This window comes from Epinephelus moara, chromosome 24, assembly GCF_006386435.1.
Source record: "Epinephelus moara isolate mb chromosome 24, YSFRI_EMoa_1.0, whole genome shotgun sequence".
In the NCBI taxonomy this organism is placed as follows: domain Eukaryota; kingdom Metazoa; phylum Chordata; class Actinopteri; order Perciformes; family Serranidae; genus Epinephelus; species Epinephelus moara.
The window spans coordinates 33,245,619-33,255,412 of record NC_065529.1 but is presented as its reverse complement, the minus strand read 5'-3'; the positions used below and the strand labels follow the sequence as shown (position 1 = coordinate 33,255,412).

The 9,794-nt window shown below is 39.4% G+C and overlaps 1 long non-coding RNA gene across 1 annotated transcript; it reads left to right on the top strand.

Moving 5' to 3' along the window:
- Nucleotides 1–6,609: 6,609 nt before the first annotated feature.
- Nucleotides 6,610–9,486, top strand: LOC126386369 (uncharacterized). The gene is made up of 4 exons (XR_007569492.1): nucleotides 6,610–6,682; nucleotides 7,303–7,432; nucleotides 9,131–9,184; nucleotides 9,366–9,486. It is a non-coding gene; the product is annotated as an uncharacterized LOC126386369 (long non-coding RNA).
- The last annotated feature ends 308 nt before the right edge of the window (nucleotides 9,487–9,794 follow it).

Sequence of the window (9,794 nt, the reverse complement as noted above, 5' to 3'; positions counted from 1 at the left end):
AGACAAGACATCCTCGCTGCTGCAAGAAGAAATCCTCCTGTCATCGGTGGTCGGAAAATACACTTTTCACCGGATTACAGTGCCCACACAGTGAGGCATCGTTTGGCCTTCTCTACGGCCATGGATCAAGCAAGGGCCAGTGGTATCGAGTTCTTGCTGATCTACCCGGCTACCCTCAAGATCAAGCCCAAAGGTGGCGCTGTGGAAGCCTTTCAATCTCTGAGGAAAGCTGAGGAATATATGACGTCGTTGCTGAGAGGACAGCCCAGGGCGGAGGGTGGTGATGCGGATAACTAGTTGGTAACTATATCCACAACCAGCTTTAAGGGCTACACGTCACTCAGTATGTTTTCATTATGTCTTTACTCCACAACGCTACTTGTTTGTTGACAAGTTGCTAGCCATGGTAGAACTGCAAGCTAATCCTAGCTGCTAATGCCATATCGGCTTCCTTCACTAACGTTACGAGGCACGTTAACCGGCTCATGGTTATTGATATGTGGACAGTTTTCTTGGATTTGAAGTCTCAAATGATCCACTGGATACATCTTTATTTTATTCTGTGTTTGTCTTATCCACTGACTAAATTACTGCCTCATGCAGATTCATAGCCAACTGCCCGGATTGCATTTTTTGTTTTTCACTATGGATGTGAGATTGGGATGTTCTTTCTCCCTCTGTTTTTGTTTATTTTATTAAGTCAACATTCGGGGGCTGGTCTGATATATTTGATTTTGGTAAGGAAGATTATTGCTGTTTTATTTTTTTTTGGTCTATTATATTTACTCAAGGGCGGCACAGTGGTGTGGTGGTTAGCACTCTTGCCTCACAGCAAGAGGGTTGCCAGTTCGATCCCGGGCGTGGGAGCCCTTCTGTGCAGAGTTTGCATGTTCTCCCCGTGTCAGCGTGGGTTCTCTCCGGGCACTCCGGCTTCCTCCCACAGTCCAAAAACATGCAGATTGTGGACTAGGTTAATTGATAACTCTAAATTGTCCATAGGTGTGAATGTGAGCGTGAATGGTTGTTTGTCTCTATGTGTCAGTCCTGCGATAGTCTGGCGACCTGTCCAGGGTGTACCCTGCCTCTCGCCCGATGTCAGCTGGGATAGGCTTCAGCCCCCCCGCGACCCTCAAGAGGATGAAGCGGTTAGAAGATGAATGAATGAATGAATATTTACTCAACGGTTTACTGTGTCAGTTAAGTATTGGGTTGGGTCCTGCTCTTTCGCAGCCCTATGTTCATACCAATCGCGGATCAACATAAAAGCGTTTGTTTTCTTTACTGTTTTATGTTTATGTTTATTTTATTTAATAAGGGACAGTGCACATTAATTAACATGATCACTTAAGTCACGTAAATGTGCCAGATTTAGCCATACAGGCTAATTTTCATCTGCAGTCCCTGGCAGGTTGATGGTATATACATATATATATAAACAGGCATTAAAATAACGTACAGAAGTACAAAAGCACATAAGCACGGATAAAAAACGAATTGATGGCATGTCCATAGAAAGGCAGATAAACATAGAAAGCACATAAGCTCAGAGCAAGTACATAACCACAGACAAAAGCACATAACAAAGCACATAGCAGAAACAGCAAGATTTAAAGCCTATTAATAAAGTAACCCAACCATATAACAAAAACATTAAAAACTTACTATACAAAAGTAGAACATAAAACATAACACAGACCAAAACACACAGCCAAAAAGAGACACACAAATTCACAAAGCAAATCACATAGACAAAAGCCACAGCACATGAGCACAATTAGCAAAACAGTGAGAAAACGTACTATACAGAGCACCTAAGTCCTTAAATATATTATGAAAAATGAGGACATAGCCACTAATTCAGATCATGATAACAGGTTTGATTGTCCAGTAACCACTGTTTTACTGATTTGGAGAATGAGTTAAGAGATGTGATGTTCCTGAGTTCTATGGGTACTGTGTTCCAGGTGTGTGCTGCTGGATAGGAAAAGGCTGACTGTCCAGAGGCACTCTTCCTGTATGGTATTTTACAATCCCCCCTGGAGGTAGATCTGGTAGATGAGTTTTGAATTTGTATAATGAATTCTTTGAGCGGAGGGGGTGCCAGACCATGAAGACTCTTATATACAAGTAAAATATCGGCTAATTTGATCATATTGTATATTTTGTTAAAATTTTGCAATGATGATATGAATTTGACTTCTTATCCAATGTTTTCAAAGCCTGTTTGTAAAGCCTTTCTACCGGTTTTAATGTAGTTTTGCCTGCCTGAGTCCAGCTGGTCAGACAATAATTCATATGCGGAAAAAATCATTGCATTGAAGTACAACTTTGAGGCCTCTGTTGTTAGGTTGCTCCTAATATGTCTGAAATTTGCCAAATTGAATTTGAGTCTGTTCACAACTTTTTTAACTTGTGTTTTAAATGTGAGCTGTGAATCTAATACTATGCCCAGATATTTAAACTCGTGTACTACCGATAGTCTTTTCCCTGCTACTGTAACTTCTGGGTCTGGATCTCTATTTACAGACTTTGAGAAAAACATACATACAGTTTTATCGACATTCAGATGTAAGCAAGAGTTTGTTAACCAATCAGAAATATTGACCATTGAAGCAGATAACTCTTCTCCTGCTTGCTTCTTGTTTTTAGCATGTAAATATATGACCGCATCATCTGCATACATCTGACAAGTTACAGTAGGTGGACAAGCTTCGGGTAGGTCATTAATAAACAAACTAAATAACAGGGGACCCAAAGTTGAACCCTGAGGTACACCGACATGATTATCAACCACCTGTGAGGTCACCTGATCCATGCGAACACATTGTTTTCTGTCTGTAAGATATGATTTTATCCATTTAATGACAGCAGGAGAAAAATTAAACTTTGATAACTTAACAATTAGAACCTCATGATTAACAGAATCAAAAGCTTTCTTTAAATCAAGGAAGACAGCCCCTACCACTCCCCCCTTGTCCAATTTAGTCTTAATATTTTCCAATAGAAAACAATTTGCTGTTTCAGTAGAATGAAATTTTCGAAACCCAAATTGCATAGGATGCAATGAGAAGGGCGTGGCATTCAAATGTGATATTATTTGTTCAGAGATCCATTTTTCTGCGATTTTTGAAACTGCTGGAAGGATACTAATGGGTCTATAATTACTAATGACCATACGGTCACCTGATTTAAACACTGGTGTAATTATTGCAGTTTTCCAAACACTTGGAAACACTCCTTCATTAATGGACCAATTAACAATTTTTGCAATAGGAGAAATGAGTGCCTCCTTATGAGTTTTTATGAATACTGTGTCCATCCCATATACATCCTTTGCCCTTGAATAATTAAGAGAGGAAATAATTCTGTCAACTTTAGAATTGGTCACTTCAGTAAAAATCAAAATGGGAGCATCAATGTTTAGGGGAGTGGCAGGATAATTTGAGCTAGAGAAATTCTGAGTTAATTTTTTTGTAGAAACAATAAAATAAGTATTAAATGCTGTTGCCACAGTGGTTGGATCATGAGTTACATTTCCCTCAATATTTAGTTCAATTGTTTTATTAATGGTATTAGATTTCCCTGTTAGTTTCTTTAAATTCTGCCAGATTTCTTTAGCGTTTCCCTTTGCTTCACTAATAGCATTAATAAAAAATGTTGCTTTTGCCATTCGGAGCTCCTTAACAACCTTATTTCTCAGTGTGATGAATAAACGTCTCTCATGTTCCGTTTTATTCTTGAGAGACATCTTAAGAGCATGGTCCTTTTGTTTCATAAGTGACCGTATTTTTTCCTTTAACCATGGTAAATAGTGTCTTTGACCTGGTTTGCATTTCACTTTCTGCATAAAACTATGTATAGTTGTTTGAAGTTCAGCCATGAAGGAATTACAGTTATCATCCATACTTTTATGCACAAGGTGTTCATTCCAGTCTATTTCTTTAATTGCCTTTTCAAGATTGGTTAATTGTTTATTCGGAATTTTATACTGTTCTACCTTCTTGTTTGCAGACAGATTAAATCTTCTTCTAGTGAGCTTTCTTACAATCAGAATCATATTATGGTCAGACAATCCTGTAACCAAATTATAAGATTTATTTATTCTTTCTGATCTATTCGTGAAAGCCAAATCGATGAGTGTTTCTGAGGAACTAGTTATCCTTGTTGGTCCCTCGATAACCTGTTGGAAATCAAATTTACTTGTCACACATTTTAACTCTTTCTTTTTAGCTTTATCACTCCAGTTTATATTAAAATCACCTAATAAGATAATCTCCTTGTTTGTATCACACTCTTTAATTAGGGAATTGAGTTTATCATAAAACACATTTTTGGCGGATGGTGGTCTATAAATTCCAATCATAGTAAACGACATTTGGGCAGAAAGAGTTCATTTGAGACCAACACATTCCAAGTCATTAATACAGGACCACTGAATTTGCTTACAATTTATACTGTCCTTGACATAAAATAACACACCCCCGCCACGACCAACAGCTCTGTCTCGTCTGAACATATTATAGCCGTGTACTTTTAATACATCAGCTGGAGAATTTTCGTGTAACCATGTCTCTGTTAGGCAAAGAAAGTCCAGATTTGATTCATATAGGAGATGTTGCAGTTGTTCACTCTTAGGAATAGCGCTTCTAATATTCAAATGTCCGCCTAATAATCCGCTCGGTTTAGCCCAAGAATCCGAGCCTGGTTCACAGTTCTAAAGAGTTTAAAGCCACGTTGTTTCACAATTGCAGGATGCAATTGCACAATTTTGTATGTGTTAATATTTTGTTTTTGGGTGTATTTGTCCTGTCATCGGGGTTACGGTGCCACCTTGGGGTTTTTAGGAATATTGTGAGGGATGTGGTTTTTTTATGTTTCGGGGAACATGCACAGAAATTGATGTTGGTTAGTATGAGGAGATCCTGTCTATGCCGACTACTTACCACTCTGTCTAGATCAGTGAGCAGTATTTGGAGTATAATGCAATTTAATAGGTGAATTATCAATCCTGGTGTGGAATTGTGATGGTTTGAATATACCCCACGAGCTAGTGTCCTTACTCTGCTGAAACGAAGGAGAATAGACATAGCTTTACTTCGAGAAACACACCTGTTAAAGAAGGACTCATCTCGCATGGACAACAGATTTTATCACACCATAGCATCTTCCTCAGCAGATTTGAAAAGCAAGGGAGTGGCCATTGTTTGTGTTCAGAAGGGTAGACCTTCATTGCCAGTTTCTAACACAGCATCCGTCATCAGCCCATTCACAGTTCACATGCACAGTCCTAGAGCCTGTTACCTTGCGCATGGTGTTCACATGAACGTGCATGTGCGCTCCGTACCTCCCATCTTTTCCCAAACATAACCAAGTAGTTTGTGTGCCCAAACATTACCACGTCTTCACTGCAGCAGTCGTGAGAAACATAAAGTTTCAATGTGTCTGCTACAAAGTAATGTACAAACGTAACGTATGCGTGCAGGCACCTACAATGTGAACATTTTTTCTAGCAATGGGGTTGATGTCGCACCCGATAAAGACCAAATAATTAGAAGTATTTCCTTTAAAAGGGTATTCATTACTTTTAAAACAATATTTTGTTATCAAGCACTTTACCATACAACCACAAGAGGTATATCTCAATAACAATACAGAATATTTGCATGTGCAACATTTTATCCTTGTTGGAGGTTACTGAGTCACTGGGAGGCCCACGCTGCTGTAAAGCTTTCATAGTTATGATTGCCACAATAAATTCTCACTGAAGTGCATCCAACATGCAGAACCTGTGCCAAACCCTGGAGGGGTTTTTCTATTTGGTTACTGTAAAGGAGTCAGGAAGTCTTAGTTGTGGTTCCAAGGATTTTTTTTTTTTTTTTTTTTTGCAACCGTGGTGCAAGAACAGACGTGCCTCTTGTGATCTTTTTCCCACAACAGAAGTAGTTGTGTAATAGCCAGTGCAATAACCGCTTGGCCTTGGTGGTCAGTGTCGATGCATGTACACAGGCACAGTCATCAAGCGTTGCAGTGTTCACCCAGACTTGCCTCTGTTAAACTCTCTAACCTTTAAGAGTCAATGTAAACATGATACAGTCACAGAGTTTTCTGTCTCCTTATTTTGGAATTATTTTAATTGATTATTTAGTAAATGTATTGATAATCAAAATGAGCTCATTCACAGTTGATTAGTGTGCAGTACTGAGCTATTTGAACTATAAATGAAGTTTGTACTGTATACAGGTGGTGAGTTATAAATGCAGTGGGACCGAATGGGCCTCTGTAGACTTTCATGCATTGTGTTACTAACAATAACTCAAACTGTGAATGTCATCGTAATGAGTTTATGTAAACTCAATCAATGTGCATCACTTATAGGCGGTGGGCCGAAGCCACGTATCTGCATTAGTTTTACAAAGTAATGATCCCCGTGCAGGGATAACATGGATTTGTAAAATTGTGAATATTATTTTATTCTTCATCAGATCCGGGTTGTTGCCACTAGATATTCTTGCATATTTTTTAACAATTATAATTTAAAGTTTGTTTAATATTCAGGCAAAGGCTGCAGTCTACTATAACAGTTTGACCAATAGAACGCTAAGATTTCGAGGGAAATCGAATTTAGCTACACTGAGCACAGCTGTTCAACGGAGGAATCGGCAGATGGACATGACGGAGACAAGTAAGTAACGTTATTATATTATTAAAAACATGTTTGCAACTTGATTGCCTTGTACAGTATTGAGTTCAAATGCATGACTTGCAACTTGTGTTTTGTACAGTATTGAGTTCAAACGTATGGTGACGTTTTGCAAGTGTAAAAGTAACGTTAGCGTTTAGCAAAAAGCGCTCGCTAGCAGCTTCACGCACTTTACGGGTAAAGTGAAGTTGAAGTGGCTTGCATCTTATTTCTCATTGGGTTACGTTAGGTCTCTGAAGTCCTTGTGGTAGAAATAACTGGGATTGTTGCACGTTTATTAGAGTATCTGCTGACCAACATCACTGAGTCTCATAAACCAAGCAAACACGCTATGATGATGTGTAAACAATGTTGTCATTTAATCATTGTTTCCTCACATAACCTCCATGGAAACAGCAGAAGAGAGCTAACAGCTAAAGAGAAAAAGTAAGGTTTTTGGAAAGTGATTGAACTGATTGTAAATCACATGTGTAGCATTAGAGAGTTTGTAACAAAGAAACAAAACATAACATATACATTATATAGAAAGCTACATCATTTTTTCCCATCCTGCAGGAGTCATCACACACACTTTCTGTGTTCTCACTTTTCTTTTTTGACAGGAACCGTGTGTAGTCTCTGAAACAGGAGAAGTGGTATCGTGCCTCACCAGCCACTAGGTCCCTGTCACGAATGTGTAGAAGCAGACTCTCATCCTGTCTTTCTTCAGCAGCAAGAAGTAACTTCCCTGCAGTGAGTGTTTCACACTGAGAAAGTTTTTCTTTTATTCTCTTCCGGCTGTGTGCTTCATATCTGTATTTTTCATGTTTGCAAATCAAACATTGTACTGGGAGCAGGTGTGGTGCTCTCTCAGATGTGTGGAAGTCACTTGTGTGTGATCTTAGAGCCCGTGTCTTTGCCAGAGTTTCCTTACCATCCTCTGTCTCTGTTGCTACTTCTAGCACTAAAAGACAAACAGAAGACATCCACAGATTCAGGCTTCACCTTGGTTTGAGGCTGTGCACCATTCTTATTCCCCTACATCACTGGGTCGTGACATCACAATTATTGTATGTGAAGACACATACTTTATTCATATATGTAGTGCTTGTTAAAGCAACACTCTGTAACTTTGACCACTACCCGTGGCTTCAAAAAACTAAACTATGCACGTTAATATGTCGCACAAAACAGCAATTTTAGTAAAACCGAGTCATATTTTATGGAGAAAATGTCCTCTGGTTTTCCCTCTGATGTCCTACGACTGCTCTGTCTGTCTGCAGCCTTTTATTTAGCAGAGCTGTCCCCAACTACCCATTGCTGCAGCTGCAGCTGCAGCTTCGGTCTGCAGGCAGCCTACATGTTGCTTTCAGGAACCTCCGTGAATCACAGAGTTGAGGCCGAGCAGTCTAGGACATTAGAGGGGAAACCAGAGGACATTTTCTCCATAAAATATGACCTGGTTTTACTAAAATTGCTGTTTTGTGTGACGCATAAACGTGCATGGTTAAGTTTCAGTTTTCGAAGCCGTGTGTCGCAGCCACAGTTACATACTGTTGCTTTAATAATTGGCTTAGTACCTGTGTGTCCGAAATAGGGAGTACTAATGCTTGCATATTTTTCTTAAATAGGTCCCATACTATTCTGTCCTACCTCATTTGGGGGGAAAATAGCAGTTGTATAAAAATGTTGGGATTTTACTTTTGTGTTATTTCAGTAGATCATCTGAGATTAGGGTGACCAGACATCCCCAATTTGGCTGACCTGTCCCGAGCTAGAGCTGTCCCCGGAAATGTCCCCAATTTCAACTGTGGATTAAAAAAACACAAGTGAAATAGACGCCACAGCTCTGATTCTGGTTGCGCACTGACTAATGCAGTACTACCTGTGACCGCTATGTGGGTTGCATTGGCAGAGTGGCGCTGTCCATATTTTTACTCATTTACTCCACGGACAGAAGACAGAAGCTATTTTATGAGGGCAAAAGAAGAGAAAAGTCAGAGTTGGAGCAGACTGAAGACTTATTTCACTGACAGTAACATATACTGTTGTTATAGAAGAGTAAAAGGAAGCAGGAGGAAAAGAAATGGCCTTTTTAATGACAAGAAAATAAAAAACAAAACATTTACGCCCGTAGACCACAATGACACGGTGGTCCATTGCATTCTTTGAAAATTGTCAAAATACATGAAACCGCAATTGCCCCCATTTTTTATTTCATAATAATATTTAATGACTTCTGTACTCTGAACTTGAAATGTCCCTGATTTTCATTTCAGAAATCTGGTCACCTTATCTGAGATTAAATGGAAATAACAACTGCGTGTTTTCCCCTTGCTGTTTTTAATTAATTGTAGTTTGTGAATGTTACTGAGCGGTTTATTGGACTTCAGAAGTGATGTGAATGAGTGAGGGGCTTAATTTAAGTTGCACTTTTCTTCATCTCAACAGTGTTCACTGCAGCTAGATGGGCAAATGACTCCCTCCTGTGATGGAATCAAGTGGGTGAGAATGCAGTGATCTGATTTATCAAATAGATTTTGACTAGGGTTTTGCTCATTTGAGTAGAGTGAAATACAAAGCTTATGTCTGAACAGTGAATTACGCACAATAAACTTGAGTTGTCAGAACCTGATCGTGTGAGAGGATGTCATTGTAGCTCCTAATTTCTTTTCTTTGTTCACAGATTCAGCGTTCAAGATTCAGATTTGAAGTTCAAGATCCACATTTACAGTTTCACACTGCATGTTTGATACCAACCTTCTGTTCCATTTTCCTTTTGAATTAAAGCTTCCTTTTCTCTTCTCTTCTGGGCTCGTTTTATTTATTTATTTTTTTTAAAGATATTTTTTGGGGCATTTTTAGACTTTATTTGACAGGACAGACAAGTGTGAAAGGGGGAGAGAGAGAGGGAGTGACATGCAGCAAAGGGCCACAGGCTGGAGTCGAGCCCGGGCCGCTGCGGCAGCAGCCTTGTACATGGGGCGCCTGCTCTACCACAAAGCCACCGACGCCCCAAGGCTCGTTTTATTTTTGTTATATTAGTAAAATGGATGTAGCAGTCCCTGTGATAGCCAGCATTAGCTGGTATAGCATATTCAGCAGGTTCCTGGCT